An 18,803-nucleotide genomic window follows, 5' to 3' on the forward strand; every position below is an offset into this window, starting at 1 on the left:
CTTACTCTTTTAGCACACTGCCAAGATATTTTTGGATCCTGGTTTTATCAGTATCTGAAATATAATCATTTTCCTGCCCAGTCTCCCACCCACTTACCATCTACCTATGGATTTATTTCTTATCCAACCACCTGGTAGCCAAATTCATGAACATAAATGGCATCTCTAAAAACAAAAACACCTCTTCTAAAACATCCTTCACTTTTCAACAAAAATAAACTCTGCAATTTCTAAATTTTAAGATTTTAAGGCCAATGTTTTACTTAAAAATATGTGATCCTATCTATCAACTATCTACATGTCTACCATCTAAACATATCTATTTATCATCTATATAACTATCTATAATGCATGTATATAATCTAAAATTTTAGTGCTTTTTTTCTGTCACCTTTATACCACAACTCTTTTGTTTCAAATTCATACATCACTGAAAATTTTTACATCAATGTGTTGGTTAGTCTCATCAGTCAGTTTGCCTAGGTTATTTGTTTGGTCAAGCAAGCACTGGCCTGATTGTTACTGTAAGGATAGTTTATAGATTTAAATCATCAGTAATTTGATTGCATCTATGGTTGAATACGTCTACAATCAACTAAGCAGATTGCCTTCAACAATGAGAAAACTCTCATACAACCAATGAAGGCCTTACAAGGAGAAATGACTGTTTCAGTTTGAAGGTAGAATTTTCATCTCTATTTCAACCTGCCATCTTCTCCTGAGGAATTCATGGAAAACCTAAATTAACATTCCCAGTTTATAACCTGCCCTATGCAATTCGGACTTGTTCATGCCCACAGTCGCTTAACTTAATCCCTATTATAAGTCTCACGATATTTACATAGTATTCACATATTTGCATTTCCTTTTGGTTTTGTTTCCCTGAGGGTACTTGACTATTAAAATTATCATATCAAGTTTTAAACAAATTTTTACTTATGAATATTTCAGAAGAAAGATATGCATTTTTTTACAGGAGCACACTAATTGTTACTTTTTTCTTTCATAAAAAAAATTACTTTTTCTAATAAGAGGACTGAATAGCTTCCATTTTTTACTAATTGCGTTTTGTACTATTACTCTATATGCCATAATTTATAAGATCATAAACATTAATTAATAACAGACTCATGAGATAATAGGGTTTCATATATTTTAAAATTCAGTTTTAGTTTGCTTGTTTTTAAATTCACAGAATAGTGGGCAAAAGAGTAGAAGTGGAAATTCTCTATTGGCTTTGTATTTATATATTGGCTCTTTTCAGGGCCAATTTATTCTAGACTCTGCCTCTTCCCTCTCCTTCCTCTTCTGCTTGCTGGATATTCTTCATTTCCACCACACTGCTTGAGGTAAAACTCTTGCCACAGCTCTCTTGAACAGTGTCAGTGGCCTCTGAACAAATCGTTTTGCATCTAGTTTTTATTTCTATCACCTATATGGGAAATTGGAGGGATTTTGTACCTAGGAAAATGTTACTTTACCATTCCATTACTTTCAACAACAGTGGGAATATATGACACATTATCTCTGAAGATAAAGGCATGTATGGTTCTGACAAGAGCCTCCTCCCCCATAATTCTCCCACACCATGTTATTTGCTACAACTGCTTCTGTTTATATGTATATCCAAAAATGTGGCAAGCGGTTGCATGTACACCCACTCCATGCTCCAAGTTTACAGGGAAATCCTAGCATTGCTTGCAATCCATGTGCCCTCCATATTTCCTAGTACACACATAATGGTTTTTAAGGTAGAAATTTAAGCATCAAGACTTCTTTCAGCTCCCACAAGTAGTACTGGCCTTTCCTTTCTTGGAACATTCTTTCATTCTCTGCCTAATTCTGCGAACGCACTTCTAATAACTGGTTACAATTATTTGCTTATGAGTTTGCCTTCTGTATCTAGGATTGTAAAATCTTTCAGAATGGAAGCATATTTATTTCTCCATCCATGTGTGTTTCCAGGCAAAGAGGAAGCACTCAAATGATTTTGAATGGATATCATTACTAAATTCAAATAAAGCAATCTCTAATGCTAGTTGTCAGACAAGACACTGGCTCAAACATATGGTAAAATTCCCTGTTTCAAAAACAGATTCGTATCTGGAGATTTTTTGTTTTCAAAAATAAGAAAACATTTGAAAAGGTAACCCATCTATCAGACATCTAAAATTTTTTATTTTCATTCCAGCTTCATCCCCAGATTTCTCAATATGTGCTGTGGCTGGGAGAAAGACTCTTTCTTTACTTTCACACACACATGCACACATATACACAAACACATTCCCTTATAAGCTGAGCCATTATCCAGATCCAGGATAAAAAACCTTGATCTGGTCTAACCATTCAGTAATCAGTTTCAATCAGTTGGGGACAGGAAGACAGTAGTGGAGTCAGTCTGACATTCTTAAATTAGTACAATTCATTAAACATCATAGAGTGCATATCATGATCAATTATGAGTGTTTATGCATGCGTTTGTGTAATTTGTGGGGTAAGGTGATGTCTTTCACAATATCTGATACACCTGAAAATATGTATGCCTTCTTTCTAACCCAGAATTCACTTCTTGGTAATCACCCTTTAGAGATCTCATACAGGCACTTGAACATCAATATGTAAGATATTTTTAATTTTAAAATATAAGAAATAACCTGAAAAGCCATAAAAACTATTAATATGCTCAGATAGTATAATTTTATATATCAGATAAAATGAATAGCCAAGGGTTATATGCATCAACATGAATAGAGCTCAAAAACAATGTTCAGAGGACATTCAAGTTGCAGAATGTTATGTACACAAAGGTGTGATTTTTGTAAATTAAAAAATCAATACAATTACAGTTTATAATTTGTTGGTGCAAAAATATCTATTAAATGGGGTGAGAATACTGGGACATATTCAAAATAGCATTTGCCTATGTGGAAGTATGACTGAGAAATATTAAAAAGGAAAGGTTATCTTTATCTCTAATTTTGTTAATTTTAAACTGTTCTGAAGATAACACTACAAATTATTATTTGGCAAACAATGGTGTTTGCTATTTTACTTTCTCTATACTAATTTAGAAATTTTATTTTAATTTAAAAAAGACAGATTTAAGGAAATATTTTCTTCTAATATATAGGTACACACATATTTGCATATAAAATAAATTTCATGGGCTCTAGAATTGTATTAGGGAAGAGAATATCAAATTGGTTGGAAGTACCTCAGTGAAAAGTGGGTGTCAATAAAAGGAAATAAGAGATTAAAAGATTGGTAGCCACTCAGAAGACAGAATAGAACCCAGAGATAGTCACATGTTAGAATATGTGTTCTTATGTGTGGAACTTTGGGCAGGAAAACTTACCTCTTTGGATCTTTGTTTGCTTCTGTAAAATGATATATGTATATACAATATTCCATATTCCATTAAGCTCTAAAATATAATAGTTTTCTGAATATGTTCTACATGGCATTTTTACCATCTCTTCCTGCTTTTTTTTTTTTTTTTTGGATACTGTTCTTTAAGAAAAGGCAAAGAAACTATTCTAGTTTAAATCAGTGGCTGCTACGCAACAACCATTGCCTTTCTTTTTTTCTTTTTTTCTCACGCTGAGCCATGTGAAGCTGAAAATGTCAGATACTTTTTTTCACATTTCCTTATGTTAGGAAAGGCCCAATATTGAACGATGAGATGTCAAGAGACATATGTTAGGCAGATGGGGGCCTCTAACCAATAGAAGAGAAGGGAAGATAGCCTCTTGCCTCTCTTCCTGCTGTGACTGCTGTTATATGATACAAGATACTTGGAGCTATATAGCAGAGCCATCTTCCAATCACACAGTGGAAAGCCTAAAGATGAACTGATAACACACTGAGACTGTCACTTTTCAGTCTCTTCAGGCTTATTTATTTGCTTCCAGGCATATTAAGTGATATCACAAATTGTCTTTATTCCTTGAGTCACTCTTATTCTTTTACTTGCAGCCAAGAGCATCTACCAATTCCATTTATGTTCACCTTGCTCTCTCCACTCTCGCACAATGCTTTTTTGAGTTGTATTGGCTAATAGTTTAAACCTCTGTCTTCTTGTTACTAGATATTTGAGTCTGGGAGATTAAACTTCCTAATACAAGTTTCCTTAGATATAAAATTATGAAAATGAGACCTACTTCATACTATTTTAAGCCAAGATTAAAGAAAAATTTAATTGCAGCACCTGCTATAATCCTTTGTTCTAATCCTTGGCACAAAATAGTTTCTCAATAGAGATAACTCACTCTTATCCCAATGACCTATGGAGTATAAGATGGAGAAAAGTGGCTTGTAGTGATGGATCAAGGCAACTCTAGACATTACCAGTAACAGACTGATTATAATATGAAAGGGGAATAAAGGATAGCAAGCAAACAGCAACAGTAAAATCAGAGGTTCTAAAATGAAAAAATTTTTAAAAGGCAACTAATTATGTAGCAGGTCAACTTTTCCCATCCAGTTATCCTCCTTTACGTGAAACTGGAGGTTCAGCCATTACATGCATTTTCTTTGACTTTACTAGTAAGTAGCAATTAATTCAAGTGCTTTGAACCTAACCCTTTGTAAATTATGTCTAGTAATTTACCCATATCACAGGGTTAATCTAAGGCTAAATGATATACAAAAAAACATTTAGATTGCCTGGCACATGATTGGCATGCAACAATATTTTTAGTTTTGATATCACTGCTGTTTATTCACACACATACTTTTGTATTCTTTGAGATGGCTGAGAGGACAAAAGGAGAAAATGATAAATAATAAAAATATGCATTTAATTTGACAAGGTAAGTAATTTTGGGGGGATTGTACTTCCTAAATATTAGGTCAAATGTTTTTGCTAATCTGTGTGTGTGTGTATACACCTTCATATAACAGACATCATTCTATACATAAGACTTTAAAAAAAGGAACATGAATTCTTGACTACAAGAAGCTTAGAGTAGAGCAACAAACACCAAGAAGTATTTCAACCTCTTTATTGATTCTCTCACTCCTTATTTTTCTTATCATTCTCCTTTCCTTTCTGTAGGAATATCTATTGTGAACAAAGGGTTAGTTAAGTTAAGGTAGGTCTCCTCTGCTTGCCAAAATCTGACTATTTAAGTAAAAATAAATTTTCTGTCTCCTCCATAAAGTGGTCAATGATTCTTCTTCTCAGAAACAGATTCCTAACTCTGATCTGACTCATAGCATTTTAGTCATGTCTCTTTAATGTAATTTGCCAATACTACCATGTTCTACAATTGTTTTTAAAAATATTTTCTCTCTTTCTTTCCCCAAGAGAAAACCAAAGGACTATTTTCATAATAATAATTAAGAGTCACAATATATATTCCTGGATTGTTAATTCTTAGAAAGTCAGCCTACATTTGCTAAAATATCAATGAGCATGGATAAGCTAAATGATGATAGTAATATATTATATTGAATAGCTAATATGTGCAAGGCACTGTGCTAGGTACTTTAAGCACCTTGTTTCATGTATTATTCAAAAATTTTATCAAAATCTACGCAATTTGCATTTTAAAGAAGTGAAAATAAAGCTACATAACTGGTAAGCAAGAAAGCTAAGATTCACAGTAAAGAACTCACTGAGCACAGTAGCAGCCTGACATCCACGTCTTTAGAACATCTCGCACCTTGACTCCAGTTGTGCCTGTAAGCCCTGTTTGTGCTCAGTATCCTATTCATTGCAAGCAATGACACCATGAGTCTGACTTCCAATTCCAGTGTAAAAGTTGAATGGATCACAGCAGTAACAATGGGTTCTGGAACAGCTAAAACTGGTTATCTAGTTTAGAAAGATTTTATATTAAAGTTCATTGTAGCAGAGCTAGGGTGAACCTTCACATCCAGAAAGACAACTCCAAGGTAGTACATGCTTTTGACACCGAGGATTGGGGAGATAAAATTGTGTACTGCCATTGTTGGAGACTAAAAAGCTCCTACTCTGTGATGGGTCTCACACAAAAATACAATGAAGAACTGGAGACAATGTAGGACCTCCAATAAAGAAAAATTAAACTTAAATGAAGAGTTGGGATGCTGCAAACTAACTTGTCATAATGTTACCTGATTGTTTCATTAGAATGAATACCACTCCTGTCTAATTCACATTCCCAAGGTTCTAGATGTAATATAATGTAAACTGTAGCTTTCACATTCATAGCATTTGCCTTACTTGTTGAAACATTTTGGCACATATTCGTTTAAACAAACAAACAAAAAGAACCCACCAAGGATTAGCAGATTACCCAGCCACACATCCATGACATGGATTTTTCATTTGAATATTTCTCTTGGGAGTTATCAGATAACCCAATTTAAACCATCTTATTTAATAAAAGGAAAATTTTGCCTAATGTGACTATATGTTCAGAGGTTAGTCTTAAAGGACAATTTCATCTAAAAGTTCCTTATATGGACTCTGACTTTTTCTCTGGAAATATCTTGACTGTGCTGTTTTCTATGTGAAGTCTTCTTCATCGAGATGGTTCCCCCACAATAGTAAAATGGCTGCAGATGGTCTCACCAAAAAACTATATCCCCTACCATTCAGCGTGAAATGGATTGTCTGTTATGGAACTTCCTGTTCTTTGTGGATTAACAAGGAAATAGCTTTCCTAGAATCCCACACCAAATATCTCCTTTTACTCAAATCAAAATATCTGTCCATATTGCAAGTGCTCAAGATGGCCTACACCTCTGGAAGAGATGGGTCAATCCCACTCAAACAATTTGAGTAACATAAAGTGAGTAGGTTTCCTTAAAGAAAAATCAGGGTATATTTTATAGAAAAAGTTGCTGACATGTAAAACATAAGACTTACTATAATGTAGAAGCAGAGATTAGACCATATAACATCAAAGCTTATACTCTTTAAAATTAGCCTCTCTGGCCCCCGGCATTGTAATAGAGGAAAAAGCCATTTCCCTTATAGCTACATAAACCACTGTCCGGGGATTTTCAGCACCTTTAGCAGTGCATATATGCATAAGTCCTGGTTTTGAATTCCTCTCTTCTTCCAAATCCTTGCCCCTTCTCCCTAGGGTATATTGCCTGTTCTTTTCAGCCAAGCCATCCTTCAGCACTCTGGGCTGTGTGAGTGCAGCTCAAATGTAATGCCAAACAAATCAACAGAATAGCTGTCAGGCTTTCACCGGAAACAATATTAGCCTTGTCTGTTCATACTGAGAGCAAAATAGAAGTGACACAAATAAAATGTAATGGGATAAAATATATTGCTCAATGTACAGTAACAAGGAATTATTGGTTGACGAATTTTTTCTCTCCTCAGTGTATTCCATTATGGGTTCTCTATGATTTCTATGTAGGTTTAATTAAGTGCCTGGAGAAGTTTCAAGCACATAGTAGGGACTCAACATAATTTTTTAGCCAATGAATAAATGAACAGGTAAATTAAATCAGATATAATGTACCACGTATAGAATTTGTGCATCTATAAATCTATTTTGCTTAATGAAATTCTCTTTCAATAAACTGCAATTTCAAAATTTTAAAAACAGTTGAAAAGAAAGAAAGTTAATAAGCAATTTTGGGTTTCCAATAAGTCCATGGCATTATACTGCATTTCAAATAAAACATTTCTCTTCATCTTTGCAATATTAACATCAATGTAGGACTTGCTTTATTTTTTCCATGCTCAGAGGTAACAGAAGGAAATTTAAGTAAGGTGCCTAAAATCACTCAGCTAGTCAATTGCACAACTGGCTCTTGAACCTGTGTCTTACCTGGTTACAAAGTCCATACTTTGTATCTACATTCACTGTCTTCCAACTGTGTTTATAATTTCTTTCCTAGACTGCACCAGAAAAAAAAATTTTTGAGTTATTCTTGGCAAAGAATTCATTTGATAAAACACACACGCCATTGGTTCTACTCTAACATTTAACATTTGTGATACTGTTTGCCGAACTAAAAGAAATGCTAAGACTCGAGACCAAATGTTTACTGAGCAGATTATTCTTGATGGCCTTCTGCTTAAAAGTTTAAAATTAAAAATAGAATGCTATTCACTATTTGTCCGCTGCCAAACTGTGTGGGAGCAGTTCCACAGATTGCAGGGCAAGGCTTCGGAGGTGCAAAGCTCGACAATACATCTTCCTTTGCCCCCAGTGTTAATATTCTCTCTCCCTTTCTTTCAGAACAGAAAATAGTAACTAATAGCTTTAATAGCTGTCACTTTCATCACTTTAACTGCAACTAAACTCAGTTTTTCTTTCACCCTTCAAAATCTACAGACCACAGATGGCCACCTACGGCCCTATGGAGTCTTGGAACTGTTGCTTTGAGGGAATTTCCGCGGTGCTTCCCAAAATATCTCTTGCAACAAAAATGATAGATGGTGGTAGAGAAGCAACGATAGCATCTTAGGAGACTGTAAATATGTCCCTCATTTCTCTGAATATACTTTAGATTTTTACCTCAAAGGAGTATAGTTGCACTTACCATAGGGTGGTAGGAGTAAATTTCTGACAGAATTTGTAGGGTGGGGGATTTTGCTGTGGGAGGAAATGGAATGAAATAAAATATTTCCCTTTTTCTTGATCTGTTTGGCTAAGGAGAGATGTGTATATTAGTGAAAGGTATCGTTATTGATTCCACAGCCAAATGTGTTTGGGTGCTGTTGTAAGCAGGAGGGCACATCAAAATAAGTACTGAGACTAGGGGCAAACAGGACTGGGTTCAATTTCCACCTCTGTCATTTGCTGGCTGCCTAATCTTAGAAATCTAACATTGGTTCTTTGGATTTTAAATTCCCCAGTTGTAATACAGGGCAATATTAGCCTAGCTTGCAAATTGCCATTAAGCAAAGGGTGGTCAGATTTCTAAAATAAAAATACAGGGCACCCAGTTAAATTTGAGTTTCAGATAAACAACACTTTTTTTAAAGTAGCAGTGCCCCATGCAACATTTAAGATATACTAAAAGAAAAAAAGAAAAGAAAAAGAATAGAAATTGTTTTTAATCTGAAATTCAAACTTAACTGGGTGTCCAAAATTTTATCTGGCAGCATTAATTAGAGAAATAAGGTAAAACATCTACTAGCAGAGTGTTTTGAAAAATTTTGTTGCCCAACAGAATTTATTTCCCTCTCTACTGTCTACATTTTAGTTTCTGCTGCACACAAGGACTCATTTTTTAACTGTCAAAATGAGTCAAAATTTAATTTTGTTTCCTGTGAAGTAAAATATTAGCAGAGTACAAATGCTCTCTTTGGTGATGACAAGGTAAGAAATTTCTGCCTCCTGCCACCAAATATTCCAGGAAAGTTCAGGGCATCAGTGTGAACCTCGTACAACTGACTTTTTAAAAATATATTTTTTATATATTTTTAAAAGATACATAGATCACACAAAATGCTACATTAAAAAATATAGGAGGGAATCGGACTTGGCTCAATGGATAGAGCGTCTGCCTACCACATGGGAAGTCCCCGGTTCAAACCCTGCGACTCCTTGACCCATGCTCAGTGCTGATGCATGCAAGGAGTGCTGTGCCACACAGGGATGTCCCCCACGTAGGGGAGCCCCATGCACAAGGAGCGTGCCTGTAAGGAGAGCCACCCAGCACGAAAGAAAGTGCAGCCTGCCCAGGAATGGCGCCACACACACACAGAGCTGACACAACAAGATGATGCAACAAAAAGAAATATGGATTCCCAGTGCTGCTGATAAGGATAGAAGCAATCACAGAAGAACACACAACAAATGGACACAGAGCAGACAACTGGGGCAGGGGCGGGGAGGGGCACACACACACACACACAAATATATATATATAGGAGGTTCCCATATGCACAACTCCCCATTCCCTCCACTTTTCCCACATCAACAACTTCTTTCATTAGTGTAGTACATTCATAGCTTTTGATGAATACATTTTGGAGTACTGCTACACAGCATGGATTATAATTTACATTGTTGTTTACACTCTCTCCCAGTCCATTCAGTGAGTTATGGCAGGATATATAATGTCCTGCATCTGTCCCTGCAATATCATTCAGAACAACTCCAAGTCCCCCCCTTATCACATCTTTTCCTTCTCCCTGTCTTCAACAACTCCCTAAGTCCACTCTAATCCATATTTTATTCCTCCATCCTAAGGACCCCTGGATGGCAAAGTCCACTCCACCTCTAAATTGAGAGGGGGCTTTGATCCTGACGTTTGAAAGCAAATTTGTCAACTGGAAAATACAAATAAGCAATACCTGGTTTGTTTGACACCATTTTCAGTGGAGACACATATTTAATTTCATATCTCATTTGGTTATACAACAGGAAGGAATGTCAAAGGATAGTTCTTCATTTCAAAGTTGTAGAAATTGAGGATCTGAGTCCGTTAAGAATGATTTACTTACAAGGCCCAGTCAATCAATGGGAAGGTAGGAAGAAACTAAAATTGAAAGTCAATTCTAATAAAATTTTTTTTTATTTGACTGGAGAGATAGGAGGAAATAATACAGAATATGTGGAAGAATTTGGAATCTTCAGAAAAAAAGTAACACTGAAAACATCATTATTATGTGGAATCTAAATTATATTTGTTACAATTAAGTCTATTTTCCATCAGTTTAATATCTTAATGAAGAGCAAGTATGTTGCAGTTAAATAGCATTTAAATTAGAGTAATGTGCACAAAGGTTCATAGTATGAAATGTAACTCTAATTTTTATTTTACAATTAAATTAACTCAACCATCTATCAATGAGTTACTAAACTCAACTTTTAAAAATTGACCTCTGTTGTTAAAAATAACCAATCATACTTTAAAAAAGGAATGAGCTTTTTTGGAAACTGTAGCATTATTTTTAATGTTTTACCTATTAAGTATAGTAACACTACAATATGTGTAAATGTGATTTCTCTACTACCCATGGAGAAGTGAATATTAAGCTATTATTTTATTTTGCTTAAGTACCTGATGCTATAGAAAAACATATTTAGAATTCTTAATGGCCTTTAGATATTAGGGTACATGTGTTTTGTGTTTGATGTAGAGCTTGACATATGTCCCAGTTTGTATTCCATTTCAATTCTTTTCATTTCTCAATGTCCAAAATAAAAACCATTTTATTCCAGCAGAGTTTTTGTTTACAATGTACTGACAAGGACAACACAACAACAAAACCAAGCAATGTGGAAAATAGAGCTTTTCAATTGGCTCAGGATTAGTCTCGACTGATGTTTAAGAAAGAGTGTATCTTTCTAAAGATAGAAAACTTGGAGGGAATCCATCTTATATTGGAATTGGCATCATTAACTGAGATTAAAATATCGATCATGGTCTTAGGCCATCTGCAATTATACTTCAAAACACTCCAATTTCTTTACATCTGTATTTTTATTTAGGGAAATGGGATAACCAATGATATTCCATTAATGCCTAGTAATTGTTTCCAGATTTACTTTTTTGTTTCAATCTAACTATTTCACCTTTTTATTTTTCTAAAGGCAGTGTGAGGTCCACAGGAGGAAGTCTATAGCTTTCATCTTGATTTATAGAGATGATGATAAAAATTTAGTCTCACAGCTTCTTGCCCATTCCTCTGGTAGAATGTAGCCTCTAGCATATGTTCAAAGACAGGTTATCCATAGCTGAATGTAGTTTGATTTCAGTAAACATAGCCTACAGTAGGAACATATTGAATTTAGACTCTAGAAGCACAGGAAAGAAAAGTCAGAATATTCCAATATACGATATGTTTTCTAATTAATTCTATGCCTAAGACCTTTGTTTTATTTGGTTCGGTTTTATTTGGTTGTTTTATTTGGTTCGGTATATTGACACGAAGGTCAATATACATTATGAGCATATTGACAGAATATTTAGCCTGAACGCATATGTTATGACATTAACCTATTAAGAAAATAGTTTTTTTTTAAATGCTTTTTTACATGGCAGGTAGTATTGAGAAGGCAATGTCTGCACTGTCCCAACTTTTAATCGAGCTTAGATCTTACCATAGAAAATATATAAATAAAGGTACAAATCACAAATAATGAAACATGTTACAATGGAAGAGTAGAGGATGCTATTAAATAGTATAACAGGACATTACAGGAAGACATCTCTGAGGAAGTGATAGTTAAGCTGACACTAAAGAATGAGAAGTCAAAATGGAGCTGCCCTGGATGGTACTTCAGAGGCAATCACCGGACATTGTAAATCCTCACAGGGCCCACTGGATGGAATGGAGGAGAGTATGGGCTATGATGTGAACCAATGTATATGAGGTGCAGAGGTGCCCAAAGATGTACTTACCAAATCCAATGGATGTGTCATGATGATGGGAACGAGTGTTGTTGGGGGGGGGAAAGGGGGGGTGGGGGGATGGGGTTGAATGGGACCTCACATATATATTTTTAATGTAATATTATTACAAAGTCAATAAAAAATAAAAAAATTAAAAAAAAAAAAAAAAAACCAAAGAGTGGAAGGAAGGGTGCTATCAGAAGACTGAAGAATTGAAGGTGCTTGGTGAGGGGTGTGGTGCTGATTAAAGATGAGGCTGGAAACATGAGTTAAAGACTAGTTTGCTGGACCATAGAGGCCACACTAAGTTGAATCTTTGGAAAGCTGATAGCAGGGGAATGACAAACTGATTTATATTGTTCATCTTTCTGCTATGGTTAGAGAATGCACTGAAGTTAGCAAGGGTGGAAGCAGGAGAGCTAATGCAAAATGCTGCTTGTTTGAATATATGATGGCAATGAGGATAGAGATGGATTTTGAGGATATGTCTACATTAATGATTTTGAATGGATAAGTGGGCAAACAGAAGTACCCTTTGAATAACCCCAGAGAAGCCTAAGGGACATACTGGCATCCAATACATTAAAGAAATCCCCTAAAATGAATGATAACAAATAAGAAATGAAATTAATGTTATATCCTCTGCCAAAACTTCATCACCTCCTATAGGAAGAGTGAGGGACGAAACGGGGTCCCTGTTATGGGACGAGCAGGGTCCCTGTTGCGGGACGAGTGGGGTCCCGTTGTGGGACGAGCGGGGTCTCTGTTAAGGGACGAGTGGGGTCCCGTTGTGGGACGAGAGGGGTCCCTGGCGTGGGGAAGAAAGCCTCGTACGGCCGCTGAGGCTTCCCTCGGGGGCTCCGAAGGCATGGAGGGTGCACAACCCAGGAAGGAGTCGCAGAGACAGGCTGATGGCACAAGTCTGGTTTATTGCGGAAGGGGATGCAAATTTATAGGATTGGGGAGTGGTGTGTTGGGTTCTGATTGGCTAGGGCAAATGCTGTTTCCATATAAGGCAATGTTCTGGCATTGGGCTAGTGATTGGCCAGTAGAGTATGTGCTAACTCTTGATAGGCTGACACTGTTACTAAGCTGATAGGTGGTTGTAAGCTGTTGCTGGGCAAATAGCGTACTAAGAGATTAGGTTTAAGGGAGGGGGGAGGGGAAGTGAGAGCTGGGCTAGGCGGGAGATAGGAAGGGGGAGGGCGGTGCCGGCTAGCCGTTAGCAGCAAAGGCCTAGTCAGGCGTGGTCACCTTGTCTAGGCCCAGTGGGCAGAGGCGGTGTCACCACTTGCCGCACTGTTTGCCACTGAGGCAAGCTGGGTGCCCCTCCTCCCACAGAAGAGCATGCTCCTATCTTGTGAATCCCACTCTTAAAACCACCGTGTAGTAAAATTATGGGCTTTAAAATCCATCTGGAAAAAGACCTTGCCTTAAAGGGGGAAATGGTAAATACACATGAGGTTTTATGGCTAAAAGATTTCAAAGTCAGTTAGGAGGTCATTCCAGAAGTTATGTTTATGCAAGTCTCAGCAGGATCTCATTGACTGCCACAGCAAACACTGCCTCAAATAGCAGGGCTCCTGAGGGCTCTAGAGAGATCCAAAAACTGTAATTGGGGCAGACAGCTCAGGAATTCAGCACCCCATCTGTAGGCCTTACTTTGGAATTTATGCTCCCCAAAGTAACAGACTTAGACTCATTTATAGGTTCTCTACACATGGCTCTTCTGCCCTTTTATTTGAAACCATAATTAGCACTATACTTGATAGATATATGTCCTGGAGACTTAAATCTTTGGTCCATTCCTGTGCCAGTTGAGCCCTGAATTTCAGCAGAGCTGCAATACCTACTCTCCAGTTCATCAGACTCACCTCGGACAACTAACAAGATGATCATGATGTATAATGCCCATCCCAAGAAACAGTATCTGCAACTGCTAGTAAGATAGCTCCATCCATCTGCCCCATGGGATCTAAGTCCTCTCTTAATTAGAAACAGTGGGCATCACCATCTCAAAATCCTCAAGATTGGGGAATGAATGATGGACTAAAATAGACTTATTATTATTCTACTATAGAAGTATTATTCTAGCATTGGAAGAACTCTTATCATTGATGTAAAGGCAGGAACCACCAGAGTTTCTGAGTGGGAGAGAGAAGAAAAGGTGTAATATGGAGGCATTTTTTTGGACATTGGATTTGTCCTGCATGACATTGCAGTGACAAATATAGGTCATTGTATGTTTTGTCATAACTTACAAAATTGTGTGGGGCAAAATGCAAACTATAATGTAAACTTTAGTCCATGGTTAGCAGCAATGCTTCAATATGTGTTCATTACTTGTAACAAATATACCACACTAAGGAAGTGTGTTGTTAATGTGGGAAATTGTGGGAGGGGAGAAGGGAAGGCATATGGGAATCCCTTGTATTTTTTATGTAATGTTTATGTAATCTAAAGCTTCTTTAAAAATAAAAAAAAATTAATGAAAAAAATTATGTGCTTTAAAGTTTGCCTCCTTCACTAGAGTCCCTAATTCATACTGACCCTCCTGCTGCCTTGTACCTCAGTTCCTTATATAGTAACTTTCACACAGCAGTTGATCAATGCATGTGAAATTGTGAACTAAATAAAAGATAGTCCCCATGTGAAATAACTGGAATGAATGTAACTTAACATAGCTTTATCAAAGAGTCTTCTAGTCATATGAGATAGGAACTAACTCATTTCCACAATCATCCTAAATAGGATAAATACAGTATTCTCCTTCGTTGAACACAAGGGTCCTCAAGAGTCTCATGCACAGTTGTAAAACAGATTATGGCTCTAATGGCTATATTGGAGCTGGACAGAAGATGACTATGAAATTCTCATAATTCCCAAATTGGTGTGTTAAAAAATACACCAAAGTTGTGTTTAGAATTTTAAGGATTATAGAAAATTAATTATACAGTTCAATATGATATTCTATAGAAATAAAAAAAATTGCTTTCTCAACAATTGGTAGAATGATTTTTACCTTTTTATGGAGTGATGTGCTTTAGGATTGCTATCAAGTCCCTTTTGAAAGATGATTAAAACTCTGAAAATAATCAAGATATAAAGAGATATCAGTGAACTTCAGCTGAAAGTCTGTCACTGAAATATATTTCTGAAAAACAATGGATACAGTCTCTTATTACATGACATAATGACTTCTTAGATCCATGGTAAAACTGAGATGTTTTAAATGAAATTTCACCCTTAGATAGCTAAAATATGATTTAAAATTCCATACTTATACATCATTTTTAAACTATCATCTATAACAATGCTATTTTAAAGCATAGAAGACTTGTTACTTTTTTTTTTTATTTGGCTTTACAGAATAAACACACTGTTGAATGACAGTCTGAAGGAGTTGCTGCTTTTAGCACAACAAGTGTTTTCCTTCCATGTTATGAATATTCTTAAATTTTGACATTTGTCCTTCATATTATAAAGTTTAGAAACCAACAAATCACCATAGATATTTAGATAATTTCACAAGCACTATCATCAGACAGAAATGGAAACAATAAAGTTAAAATAAAAATGGAAACCAAATAAAGTACAAAAAATTACATTTATGTAATTTATTAAATGAAAATTAAATGAAATTGAAAATGAAAAAGTAATGAAAATTTATGCATTTCCTTTGGAAATGGTTGTTTATTGATATCATTGAAAAGAGAGACTGTGTCAAAGTTGAAAAATTCAACTGAAAGTTGAGACTATTTAAAGTTTACAGGATAAATATGGTATGTTCCATTCCAGTACAACTGTTGGATTCTTCCCTTCATTCTTTCATTTTTTACAGTTTTAAAAGTTTATTTTTAAAGAAGCTTTAGAGGGCATAAATGATACATTGAAAATATGGAGGAATTCCCATATTACCCCACACCCTCCCCCTTCCACACTTTTCCCCATTAACAACATCTTTAGTTAGTGTGGTACATTTGTTACAATTTTTGAAAACATATTGTAGCATTGCTACTAACCATGGTCTATAGTTTTCACTATAGTTCACCCTTTGCCCTGCACATTTTTACAGGTTTTGACAAAATATGTCATGGCCTGTATTCTTCATTGCAATGTCATTCAGAATAATTTCATTGTCCCCAAAATGCCTCATGTTACACCTATTCTCCCTCCTCTCAGAACCTCTGGTGGCTACTGCCTTTATATGTTACAAATTCATCCATTGGTAGAATAATGAATCTACTTTAGTACATAGTTGTAGTCCCTGCTTACATTTGTTTGTTCGTTCCTTAGTCCTGAGGAGTTTAGGATGGTGATGCCCATTCTGTTTCTGATTTAAAGGGGGCTTAGAATCCACAGAGCAGATAGATGAAACTGTCTTGCTTGCAGTTGTAGATACTTTCTGTTTGGGGGGATGGGCATTTTCTATCATTATCCTTTGGTTAGCTGTCCTGGGCAAATCCAATGAACCGGAGTGTAGGCATTGCAACTCTGCTAAGATCCTTCATTCTTTGATTAAGCCACCAAATTTCATCTATTTGAAGAAACATTATTTATTCAATTAAACTTTATGGTCACAAATAGCAGAGGTGGGGGCTCTGTCTCTGAGAAATTAAGTGATTCCTCCTAGTAACACAGGTAAACTGAGGTTAAAGAAATAAATCACATAAACTGACTCCAGCCCAAGTTCCGTTTGTAGTACACCATGTAGGTAGTATCTCTGCCCTAGGAAAGACACAGACAGACTGGATAGGCAAGGTCTTATGGAGGTCGTTTTTCAACATTTTTGAAAAGTATCATGTCAATTTAAGTTTGCTAAGAACTAATGATGTTCTTGAAAACACTAGCCATATGGCAAGTGCAGCAATAAAATTTCCCCCAAAGTATTGGTGGAGAGGAACAGTAGTCAAAAATACAGACTAAGATGTAATTTATGAATACCATCTCCGCTAACAGAATATTTTTGCAATGCAATGGCCATCTATCACAAAGGCACATTCTACTTAGTACTCAGTGCTAAGTAGTGAGTACTCAGTACTACCCTTCATACCTGCTTTAGTTTACCTAAGGTGCTACCACAAAGACCATACACTGGGTTGGCTTAAAAAACAGAAATTTATTAGCTCACAGTTTTGAGGCTATAAGAAGTCCAAAATCTAGGTGTTGGTAGGGATTATTTTCTCCACAAAGACTGTGGCCTTCTGCTGCTGGCTTGCCAGCAGTCCTCAGGTTCTTTGGCTTTCCTGTCACATGCAATGTCCTCTCCTTTCTCTTCCAGGTTCCTACTGTCTCCGGGCTTCTCCTTATAGTCTTCTCTGACTCCTCTTATTTTTAAAGACCTCCAGTAATCCTGCTCCAGACCCATCCCCACTCAGGCCACACCCTAACTACAAATAACCTTTCAAAAAGTCCCACTCATAGTCTCAGGGATGTGGAATAAGATTAAGAACTTGTCTAAATTGAGGCCATAATTTAGTCTGCCACTCACACCACAAGTCTCCAGACCTGCCATCTGACTTTCTCCTCAGCCACTGAACCAAGCCCTGAGATAATGTAATTGAGTTTTCCCTCCTACTCAGAGTTTCTCAAGAACCAGAATCATTTAGATGATGTTTATTTAGATGTGGTAGGAACAAATTAAGGCAGCTTTATTTATCTACATGGGATAACATAGGGGAAGGGAAAGTAGGCCTTTGCTAAAATAAACTTCTCCAAAAGCTTCACTAAAACTGGATTTAAGCCACTTTGTATAATATCTAATAAGTGCATATGGAAATTCATGAGAATAAGGCTAAACATTCAAACTTACTTCCATCATCTGTAGCTGCCAGTCAGCAGCCCAAACCACTAAAGAAATAGAAATGAGAACCTACAACAAGGGCTCTTACTGTACTAGGACCTGGAGGATATAAGGAAGAGCAATTCCAATGTGGCTCTTACTCCCAGGGGACTCATGGTGGGCCCTGTTCTTTACTCACAGTAGAAGAAAACTGTCATTTCCTTCTTTTTCCTATTCCTTAATGAAATTATCATCCATAGACCTTTCTTCTGGCTCCTTGATCAACATTATTGATATCATTTAGGACCCACTTTCTGTTTTAGAATCAGTGGTTTCAGGCTACCTAAGCAGATATTGAATAGTGAGTCAGTCTGCAGGGAGGAAATAAAAAAGAGAAATAAAAAGTGTGAAGGAGCTGTTGAAACACAGTTATAAGCAACATGCAGTAACTGTGAATGGCTGAGAAATCACAGCAGTTTAATAGACCTGCTGGGTGTATCTGAGGAGAGGAGTGAATTTTTTCTTTGAACAAATTAGTTGCTGATGTCTGCAAGTACTGTGGGGTCTGGAGGCTGGGACTGAAGATCAAAACAACCTTTTAAAGCCTGCTTAGGTTGGGAAAATAAAATATTTCATCACTAATTTTAGCCACAAATAATAATCATAGTAGTAATAGCAACAATGATATGAATAACAAGAAGACAATGAATTACCATTA

This window comes from Dasypus novemcinctus, chromosome 18, assembly GCF_030445035.2.
Source record: "Dasypus novemcinctus isolate mDasNov1 chromosome 18, mDasNov1.1.hap2, whole genome shotgun sequence".
In the NCBI taxonomy this organism is placed as follows: Eukaryota; Metazoa; Chordata; class Mammalia; order Cingulata; family Dasypodidae; genus Dasypus; species Dasypus novemcinctus.